Source organism: Belonocnema kinseyi, chromosome 7 (assembly GCF_010883055.1).
Source record: "Belonocnema kinseyi isolate 2016_QV_RU_SX_M_011 chromosome 7, B_treatae_v1, whole genome shotgun sequence".
NCBI lineage: Eukaryota > Metazoa > Arthropoda > Insecta > Hymenoptera > Cynipidae > Belonocnema > Belonocnema kinseyi.
The window spans coordinates 130,885,725-130,897,635 of NC_046663.1; the positions used below are offsets into that span (position 1 = coordinate 130,885,725).

The window sequence follows — 11,911 nt, forward strand, 5'->3', positions numbered from 1 at the left end:
TAAAACCGAAACAACAAGTCCTATAAAAGTGTTGGAAAAAATTGTATAGGCCTTTCAAAAAAACTATAATTATTCCTTTAAACTTTTTTACGTATCTGTCGTTGTTTGGCTTAATATTCGAAATTTCCATTTTTTCATTGAATTTTTTATGGATAAAGGTATAACCATATTGCATTTTCAACAAAAGATTTGAGTATTTGGACTAATAAGTTCATTATTTTAAAAAACATTTGACTTTTCTTAAACGAAAACATCAATTTTCATTAAAAAACTTGCATCTTTTAGCAAGCTCTAGAATTTTCAAGCAAAAAAGAAAGAATAAATTCTGTGTTCAAAAAGACGAATTTTGAACAATCCAGTGGAATTTTCGACAAAATTTTGTTAAAGGAACAGTATCTTTATTTCAAGATAAATATTTTTGTGATATTTTCATAAATAATTACCAATAAGATTAAATACAATTTTGTTTAACTTCGATTAATATTTCTTCGTTTATTTATTGCCAATTACCTGATGTTGATATTGGATATTCTAATATATTGCTATTTATTGTCCTCGTTTCCTAAAGTAAAAACAACGTAGCACAATTTCATTCATAACTTTTTACTATAGCTTAAATTTACAGAGAAAAGTTATAAATTCTTAAATTATACGGTTTAATTTTAAAAGCTTTGAAATTCAATTAATTTAACTTAGTTAATACGATAATTTCTATTCAGTTGTGTTTAAAATTGTTGAATTAAAAATTTTTTGATCTTAAACATCCTAATTCTAGAAATATTATAATTAATGACAGTCATTATTGTCAGAATTTTTTATGAAGTTTATCGCAAACGAGTGAGCAATCGAACGAAAGCGAGAGTGCAAGTGAAATAGAGAGATTATGAGAACGCAAACGGATCTTAGATTACTTATACTATTGCATAAACATTACTTACAATCTTTACACTTCTATTCTAAGCGACTTCCGTTTCCTTTTCTTTCATTCTCTCCTCTAGCACCCTCCAACTCCTTCATCCATTCTTCTCCTAATCCATGCTCCCCTAGAATCTTAACCACTTTCTCTTGCCAGCTTCCTTTATTTTGCATTCCTCTCCTACATTCTTCCTATACATACTCCCATGTTTCCTCCTCCCATTCACATATTCTACACTTTCTGTTCTCTTCTTTTTCCTAATACATCCCTCCCTTACCTCGTTTCTCAATCTAACTCTTGCCATTCTTGTTGACCTTCTCTCTCCCCATCCCTTTTCTAAATACTTTGGTACTCCTTCCTTTTTTATCATCTTATACCATTTATAGTATTTTGAATTCTCAATCATCCCCCATCTTTCTATTAGTTCTCTTTCCCTCTTCTTTTTTCCAATTCTTCATAGTTTACTCCAGTCCCGTCTTCTATGTTTCTAGCATTAGAAAACTCCCTCCTTTCTTCCTCTCATATCGTTAATTCTATCGTCCTCCCTCTCTTCTACCTCCATCAAACACTTTCTCGCTAACTCCGCTTCCTTCCCCTCTCTAAGCTTTATTTCAAATTTCCATTCCCTCTTTCCCGCTCTAATACTTATTTTATCCCTTTACGCTTCTTCTCTCACCATATATCTTGGCGTCCTCCAGTTTGCCCTAGTGTCCACCTTATATGCCTTTCTTGTAATCTATTAATATCTTTCCCTTCTTTCCACCTCCATATCTCTGCTCCATAACCTAATACCGGCCATACCAGCGTATCAAAGAACCACATTCTCCTTCAATTTTTCTCTAAACTTTTTCCTATTCCTTAGATCTGTTTCCTTACCCCTGCTGCTTTTTTATCCTTTCTCTTATATGACCTCTATGATCTCAATTCGTTTGCAAGATATCTCCTAAATATTTAAACTCTTTTACTTCTAATTTTGTTCCCTTCCATCTGCCCGTCCATTCTTTCTTCCTTCCCTCTCCTTTTTTAACCTCATTATCTTGGTCTTTTCTACATTTAAATTCAGCTTTTTTCTATCTCAGTATTTCTCTTATCCGGTAATTAAGCCCGCCATCCCTTCTTCATCCTCTGCCATCAACACTATGTCGTCTGCGTATGCCAGTGTATATATCTGTTCCTTCCCTATCCTAACTCCTCCCCAACCTTTTATACTCATTTCTTTTTGCAAGTCTGATTCCCTTCAGTTTAATGAGTCAAACGCCGCCTTCAAGGTCACACAAATTGCTATCATTGTCCCTTTTTCCATTTTGAATTCTCTTATTTACTAGATAGTTCAGGATATGTATGTTGTCCATCACCCCCATTCCTTTTCTAAACACTGTCTGATTTGGTGGCTCAATTTTTTTCCACAATGTCTTTCTTCAATCTCTCCGACAAAATCGTTAAATATACTGTATACAGTGTTGGCATCAGGGTCACAACCCTCTCCTCTCCATACTCGATTACACATTATCCATGCCCATTCCTCTAGTGTCGTCCCTCCATAGTTCCATACTTCATTTGGAATCTCATCTATACCAGGTGCATTTCCATCCTTCATTATTCCTAACACCTTGACTATTTCTTCCCTTGTAATGTCCTCTTCCTCATCTCGTTCTCTACCATATTTTCCTCCCTTCCTAACTTTTCTCTCTGCTGTTCCTGGCAAATCCAAAAAATATTTTGTCTATTCTACCATTTTAATATCTTGATTTACTGTTTTTCTTCTTTTTCTTTCTCAATTTACTACCTTCCATACCTCTTCTTCCGTGCCAGCTTTCTCCGCCTCTTCCTGAAACCTTTTATCCTCCTCCTTTTTCTTTTTATCAGACAACTCAGTATACTCTTTCTTTTTTCTCCTATATTCTTCCCATTACTTTTTTCTTTTTCCATTTTCTTAATTCCTTTCTGACCTCCTTTTTTCTCTCTTTGCAATCCTCATCCCATCCACTTCTATTCTCCTTTTGCATACTGCATTTTTGTTTGTGCACTCTAATAAAAATAAATTTTTATTAAAAAGTGTATAAATAAAATATGAAAAACTAAACATTTATTGACACATGATCATACTGTTTAAAGTCTAACTATTTTACTACACAGGAAAAAAATCTTACTTCCATGGTGGTCCTATTTTTTATTTTTGCCTTAAATTAAGCTGATGTATAAAATTCAGCAATAATTATGTCTTAAAAAGAGCCATTCAGGGTAATCAATATAAAACAAAACTAATCTGACTCGAACTGAGAAAGTCAATCAAACTTCTTGCCCAAAGAATTTTAATATCAAATAAAATTTTGAATAATTAAGATACACTATTTGGGTAAAAGTAATGTGCTTTTTCATATTTTGAAATAAAAAAAAAAATTATTTTTTAAACAATTTCTTTCAGAAAATGGACTTGCCATGTTTTACTAATCGCGGCAAGTCAAAAATACAAGGCAAAAAGAACACAAAGTCACTTGCGGACGATGCCTTTGTCGAAGAGCTCGAGCACAGCCTCAAAATACAACATCAAAACGTACGTGAGGGAGCTAGTGTATGGCTGAATTTAGTCGGGACTTATTTCGCGTGGATTTCCGATCTGAGTCCAAGCTAATTCACAAGGCTAAAAGATACGTAAGGGCAAACGATTCTTTTCCTTTGTGAATTTGCGCCGCACGCGATAACTTTCACAACGCAAAAAATACACAAAGTTCTTTAGGTTCTTTTTCATGTGTATGCTGATGAAGTATTGCCATCTTTGTACAACTTTTAGGGCACCCAAAGTGCTTTGCGTATCTTTTTCTGTTGTATTTTTCAACTTTTTCGACTTTCCTAATTTATAAACAATCGTTTTTTGCAATAACTATGAATAATTAATAGATTTTATTAATACGGATGCAGCTTTCTCTTACGAATCCAACGATACTAAAAACTCATTTTTCATAAAAATGTCACTTATGTATCTTTTTAGTTTGGACGGCAGTATAACAAACTTCAAAGAATTATGACGTCACAACAGCTGAGCGAGCCGAGCGAGGCGCGTCGTATACTAGTCGCACCTTTCTGTTTCTTAATTGGTTGAGTAGATACTCTGTTCACCGAGAGAATAACTAGACCATGAAATAACCTATAGACGCGCATCTTTACTATTTGGGCGGAGATATTGTCAAAGAAGGAGTTGTCTGGAGGAAAGTGTCCAATATTGGAGCAGGCACTCAATTTTTAATGAATTTCAAGGAGCATGCGTGTCAAGTTTATAAGAAAGGCTTCCATAGTTGCGCACAATGTACGTAATTAAACAACGTAGACAGATAATAATATAACCAGTAATTAGGATATATCAAAGAAAAGTTTTTGTTATTTCAAAGAAACTGTTTTCTGACATATTTTAAATTTTTAAAGTGACTTGATGTAAGCCCACAGTCTATCTACATACTATTTGAAGGCTTATGCAGCGGCTTGACGTTAGCCCTCCGTCTAGCTAACAACTAGTTTCTAAACCATGCCTTGGCTTGATGTTAGCCCATATTATCGTTACAGACTACTTTCAAGAGTACATCGGGTCTAACTTGTAGTTCTATAAGTAGTTAGTTTTAAAGATTTAAAGCTATGTTACTTTTTAGCGGAGCTGGTCTTCTTTATGTTACACCTTGAAACAAGTCCACGTTTGGTTTCGAATCAAGACTTTTTTTGGCTGTGTATATCGGGATTTACACTATTTCTTAGTTATCTGAATTTGAAAAATGAGCATTTTGAAAAGTGATTTTTAAACTCGAGGAAAATATTGCCATTGTTAATTGTAATTAACTTTGAAAGTTTGCTGAAGGTGGACGTTCAAAAAAATACTTAAATTTAAAATTATTTAGTTATTTAGAGGCTTACATGTTTCCAATTTTTGTTTGGGTAAAAGTTGCGTCATTCTTATTTAATAATAATGTTGTACGACTTATTTTATTTCTTGATGAACTCTGTAGAAATCTTTTTAATACGTGTTTATTTTTTTAAAAGTTTTTTAAGAAAAATATTCTTAATAAAATTAACAGTTGTATAATTCCTGAATAAATAGTTTGAAATAAAAATATACCAAAGCGATTCGTAGAGAATCCTTCAAAGAATAAAAGGAAGTGCGAAAAGGTAACCTGAAATATTTTTTCTAAACTTCACCTAATAACAGGAGTATTTTATATAAATTTAAAAAATCATTTTTAACAATGCTTATTTTTGAACTTGACATAAATAGTATACATTTTTATTAATTGTGTCTGATTGGAAGCATGAAAAATTGAACAATTCTGGCGCCCTACTGGCTTTTAGTCACAAACAATAAACTATATGATAGAACTATGCCTTCAAAATTAAATTATTTTTTAACATCTTACAAATTTATTTTGTATTTGTATTGTAATCTTTTGATTGTCAATGTCACTGATAAATGACGACTTGCAATACATAGAACTAGACAATCAAAAAAATCGGAATTTCTGAGGAGAGCGAAATAACATCCTATATCCATGTCGTTTACTCCGTGGGATAAAGTGCAAGTACAGTGAAGACATCTAGATGTAATTGTTCAGAATTGCTTGCGAGGACCTTCGAGAAACAGTTGCGCCAGGCGGGCGAAGCGGTGATGCGATTGGACATCTGCTACAGCCAGGGGAGCCTAACATTGAGCGCATGCAGACAGATAATCAACAGCAGATGCCAAAAAAAGAACAGAAGGGTGCCAGCAGAAGGAAGCACTCTCCGCCACCAGTGACAATAATAACCGAAAATCTTGTTGAGACCGGGGAGGGAAGTAGAAAACTAATTTGCTTGGCCCGGTCGGTCAATGCCGTGATTAGATTTGACAAAACATCAGGACGAGCGTGCATAAAAGCTGACAGCGCAGAGAACCACAAAAAGGTACCCTACCGATGAAAAAGCACTGAAAACATACTTGCGAACGGCACTGGGCCGCCAGTGCGTTTTCAGTGGCTGCTTGTGCTGATTTCCAACACCTAAACCGCACTGAGAAGTGATGGAACGGTCATACAGGGTGAGGAAAAAGCATGGGAACCCCGGAAAATCTCAGAGGGTTGGTCATTAAAAAAATGGTTAATGTCAGGTCTTATCTAACTACCAACGAGAAATCCAGTGATTACCTTGGATTTGACCTTGTCATTAACCTTCTTTTCTAAGCACTTGTTATGCGCGATTTTCTTGCAAGCATAATTTGACTTTTATTTGACCTCTAGACGTCACGTCGCCCTTGGACCTCAAGGCATATTTTAATGTCAAATTTCACGCTCTTTCGATTGCCGATATCAAAAGTATAGGTTCCCATTTTTTAAAAAAAGTTGACCTTGAAATGACATTGAAGGTGAGGTACAAGGTCGAACCCAAGGTCATCACTGGTCTCTGCGAATACATGCCGAGCTACTCCAAAAAGGGGGCTATGTTAGCGAAACGCCTGCTCTACCACAGATAGAACAAGCCGGCAACAGAAAAAGAGAGGCTACACTAAGATCAACCGCGGGCAGGTATCCGATAGAAGAAGAGCGATGCTTTATGACCCGGAGAAACATTAACACTCAGGTTTCTATAAAGCCTAAAGATCTGGCTGAAATGTATGATGAGCTATATGGACATTTTTACGAGGAATCCGACCCTCTGGGCTATCAATTGTTGTGTGTAAAATGCAACGAGAGTTTTAGCACATGCGAACCGTAAAACGAAACCAATGGTTGATCATGAGACTAAGTAGCGAATACATCAACTTACCATAAAGATAGGCTGGGCAAGACAGTACGCGTCCCGCATTTAGTGTGTGATTGACTACATCACATCTGGCAGGAATTTTACCGCCAAGGTTCAAAAGTTCGCGCGCGAACTCCGGACCCGTTATCACACACTTAACAAATCAAAGCTGCTGACCATCAGGCAGCATATTGTTGAGAGAATACGGATACTATCCGACGCTAAAAGGACTGGACCACGACTCAGAAAATATAAATAGCTTCAAGGAGCTGTGTGATGCCCTCATAAAACCTGATGAAGAATGCCCACACATCACTACCGAGGAGGTGAAAAAAGTATTAAGAGGGATAAAAAACTGTTCCGCTCCGGGACCAGATTGTATCAAGACCTTTTGGTGGAAGAAGTTTCCTTCAACCTATCAGCATTTGGCCCGTATTTTCACCTCATATTTAAAGTCGGAAGAGCCAATTCCCGAATGGTTGGTGGAAGGGCGCACAATACTCCTGCCGAAAATAAGCAACTTATCTGACCCGAACAATTACAGGCCAATCACTTGTCCGAACACACTGTATAAGATATTCACAGCTATCCTAAATGATAGGATTGTTCGGGAAATAGAACCTGTGTGGCAAGAAATATATGAACAACGAGGCTCAAAGAGAGGCGTAGCGGGATGTCGGGAGAACCTGCTCGTCGATGGCTCGATTGATTAATCGGAAAGATTTCTATTTGACCTCCCATAGACTTATCATCTGTCTTTTGGAAAGCCTAAAGGTTCATCCGCAAATCGTGAGGTGCATAGAGAGGTTGATGCCGCTTTGAAAAACCAGGCTTACTATCTCATCTGAAAAAGATCGTGTGATAATTAACAAGGTCACCTTTCAGAGAGGTGTCTTTCAGGGTGAAACCATAAGACCACTCCTCTTTTGCCTCACATTATTGCGACTATCTCTAGCACTTCGCCATTCCGACGGGTACTTTTGCGGCAAACCTGCAGATCGAAAGTACAAGGTCACTCATGTATTTTACATGGACGACCTTAAGATCTATGCTAAAAACAAAGAGCAACTACATCTAGCTCTAGGGATTGTCGAACGATATACTAAGGAAATTGGAATGGAATTTGGGTTAGACAAATGCGTCAAGGTTTATTTGAAGCGAGGAAAACCTAATCGTATCCCTGAAGACCCTGAGCTCGTCGATAGAAGCGCTATACGACACCTTTACGCTGGAGAGACTTATACATAACTGGGCGTGCCACAGAGCCGCATTCAGGATGTGACATCTATATAGAATACTCTACGAAGCAGATACAAACGTCTCATCCGGCAGATTTGGTCTTTCGAACTGTCGGCGAGGAACAAAGTATCTCCAATGAACATGCTTGCCGTCCCGGTAGTACCTGGATTAAGAAAGCACAAGAGAAAATCTTTCGTGAATAGCTCCTCGATAAGAGGATGCACAGTATCTTCCACAGGAATGTGGAGGCTCAGTTAATGTCGTGTGAGCTAACGTTTGCTTTTCTTAAATCACCTGGATTGAAGTCTGGTACGGAGGATTTCATTTTGGTATACTAAGACGGTGTTATTTCCACCTTAACATACCGTCGCCACATTTCGAGCCAAGACATTCCCGATGACAGCTGTAGGGCGTGCCATGCACACCCGGAGCATTTAGCTCACATACTATCTAGTTGCCCAACTCATGCGGGAACGAGCTACGTCCAAAGGCACAATGCGGCATTAATAGTGCTTTATTACGATCTCTGTCACTCTTACGGTATTAACCTTAATATCGCTCCTCTAAATGCTCCTAGGGAAATCGAGTCAATTGTCGAGAATGTGAAGTGCCGCATATACTGGAACTTTATATTCTCGACAATTGTTCCTGTTGCACACTCGAGTCCTGACAGGGTTTTTCTTGACTTCGAGAAGCGAACTATGTTCTTTATCGAATTTTCGGCACCAGCTGACAAAAACATCATAGCTAAGGAGAATGAAAAGAAAGAGAGGTATAGAGACCTCATAAGGGAGTTGCAACGATTGTACACGGAATATTCTGTTAAACTAATCGTCCTTACCATCGGCGCCTTGAGGTGCCAAGCTTTCACTGGTTAATAGCCTAAAAAGCATCCCTGCGTGTCAACAATATGCTGAAACACTTGCGGAAAAAATGCAGAAGTTGGTCGTATTGATTCCGTTACAGAGTGTAACCACCTATATCATGGTCGTGAGACGTGGTTGTGGCTGAAATTTTACCGCGATTTCGCTGGGATCGGGTACAGAGGGTATTTTTTTTTAACTTCAAACTTTTAAATATCTCGAAAAATAGGCTTGAAAAGAACACATTCATCTCAAGTAAAATATCTCTGCTACGGTCAGCTAGCTGCCCGTAAACGGTTTTGCAATATAAATGATAGAAGTATTTGATGGCAAACGAAATACTCTTAAAAATTTTACCGTTTGAGGTTTAGGTGTTTCTCCAAACATACTCTACCCAAATAATGTTCAGTCATGTCAAGTGACATTTTCCCGAAAACCTTGCATTACGTTGCTCTTATTGGTGTATTTATCCACGAATCTCACGAAGAAGAAGAAGAAGAATATTAACAGAAATTGAATTTTGAATTAAAACGAAATATGCAATTTGCTTTATTACAAACGTCTCAGTTAACAAGTATAGCATTTAGATGGCAAATAAATTTTTGCTTGTTAACAAAATAATGGCGGGAAAACTCTTGTCACGTGTCAAGTTGGCATCACGTTGGCCTTATCGGGGTATTTTCCACCAATCGCATGAAGAAGAATATTAACATAAACTGACCGTAAATTAAAAGGAAGTATGTTTATTACTCAATTACAATGTTGATATTATAGTGCGTGTCACGGGACAAATCAAGGCCAACGGCGTGAGGCTGACCGCGTTACATAATTAAAAAGGTAGCTATGTACTCAGTTCGAATCTTTTCGATCCTTTTGTTGTGAACGGGTTATGATAACCGAAAAGCTGTTTCTTTTGAAGTTTGAACTAATAGAGGACGCATTGCCAGCTATCCCTTCGACACACATCAATTTCAAAACTTTGCACAATCGTTCTTTTTGCTAATCAAGGTGGGCAACTAAGGTACAAGCATCTTTCTGCAATCGAATGTTCCGTGAGTTATTTGACGTTAAAGAAACTGGTTTCGGCATGAAAGGGCCTTCATTTCCTCACTCAGCTCAGAAACCTTCCATCTCACTGTTAGAGCTAAAGAGTAAAAATCATGAAATTTCCCCTCGCTGATGAATAGGACATCTGAAAAGCCATTTCTAACTCTCAAGGACCGTCGGGTGACTAGACTGCCAGCGTCAGCAAGGAAAGCCTCCGTTCTGGCTATTTTTTCCCTGGTGTAAAGTTTAGAGAAGCATAAATCGGTGTGTGTTTTAAGCATTGATCAAGAATATGGCCATTAAAATATCTAAAAACATAATCGTTAAAGTACATACTTTTTAAAAAAACGTGCTAAAGTAAAGAAATTACTTTTTTTTTTTTAGAAGGTCAAAAAAGCAACATTTTTTTCGAGCAGTGGAACCCACATTCTCGAAAACATGTGTCACCGGCTTTTATAACACTTAGCTGGGAGAGAGAAATTTTGCCCCCCCCCCCCCCATCAACAAACACATTACATCCGAGCCAATCGACATCTGCGTGTATATAAAAACATTTAGTGCCATTTTGACCAAAAATAAGTTCAAAATTTTTCTAAGTCAATTTTTGCATCAATATCGCACCTTTTAATTTTTTCTAATTAGTATATACAAGTTCCTTATAATTTGACGTTCCATTCTAACAAAAAAAATTAATGGTGACCCGCTTGGATCACGAGATGTCTTTTTAATGAGACCGTGCGCCCCCACAAGGTTGCTCTTCCAGTGTCGCACATTGGGGAAAAAGCACCTTTCTTGAACAAAAATCCCCTGACAGGTCAACTATTGTTAATGAATGTCGACTATAGTTACTAAAATAACATTTGTTATTTAATAACGAAGTTTAATCTCTTTAACTTAAAATTGTTTTAAAATAAATTCTTTTCCTTTGCTCTGTTGGAAATCGAACCACAGGTCTTCAAATTGCCGGTCGGGTGCTTTTGCCACTAAGCTACTTGACAGATCTATAGGGGCATCTTTTTTCAGAAATGCATGCTGTCTTTAGCTGGTGTTACGTTTTAATACAAGTCAAATTTACATGGAATCTGTATTATCATAGGAGATGGTAAAAACAGATCAGTAGAGATATCTATCACGAACCGTGAAAATGGACATCAAAACAATCGATCTAAGTTAACTCCTCAAATAACAGAAATTCTTAACTTCTTTTCAGACTAGATTCGAACACCTACATTTACAGAAAATGTCAAGAAATTTGTCTGATTGCTTTGCCTCGTTTCTAATGATTTTTCACGAAAGTATAACAAGCATAGTATAATATAGTAGGAAAACTGCGTCGTGCCGCAGCACGGTCCCCTTAAAAGAAAGATATCTTGTGGTCCACATAAGACACCATTCATTTTTTCTCAGAAAAGTCAAATCATAAGGAATTTTATTATTATCATTATATATTCTGGGTTGAGACCGACACAGCCCCTGACGCTTGGGTAATCCCGTTGCGTCCCCTTATAAGCCTTACGCGGGGCCCCAAAGTTCTCTTCATAGTGAGAGGACCGCAGCCACGCTGTTGGAAGATATTTGAGACTCACTGATGCAGAAACTGCCTGTGAGTGTTACACCTTTCCCTGCAATCGCGGGGCAGTGACAGAGGATATGAGTGGAAGTCTCATTGTCCTTTCCGCACAGACGACAGAGGGGACTTTTCTCAAGCTCTATCTTATGTCTGTGGTACCGGAGGTTTCCATGTCCTATAAACATTTCTGTTACGATTTTGACTTCCTTCCTCCTGAGCTTAAGAATTTCTTTCACTCGATGAGGGTTTAGCTTTGAGCCCACGAGTGTTTTAGCCTGTCTACAGCCAAAGACCGCATTTCACTCATTAATTATAAGGAATGACAGACAACTTTTTAAAAAATTTTCTATGTTAAAGCGCATATTTTTGCCTGTAGTACTTTCCAGTTTCATTAAAATGATCAAAATATTTATAAAAAGCGCTTCTTGCGGTTTATGAAAATAATTATTCTAGAAATGTCCTTTCATTACAAAAATGATTCTCAGTTGAAACAAAAATAAACCCTTATTTTAGTTTTCTGCT

General features: G+C 37.3%; 1 protein-coding gene across 1 annotated transcript in view; it reads left to right on the top strand.

The window, feature by feature from the left end:
- Nucleotides 1–11,911, top strand: part of LOC117177564 (germinal-center associated nuclear protein) — a 166,496-nt gene that overhangs the window by 152,817 nt on the left and 1,768 nt on the right. The window lies entirely within an intron of this gene.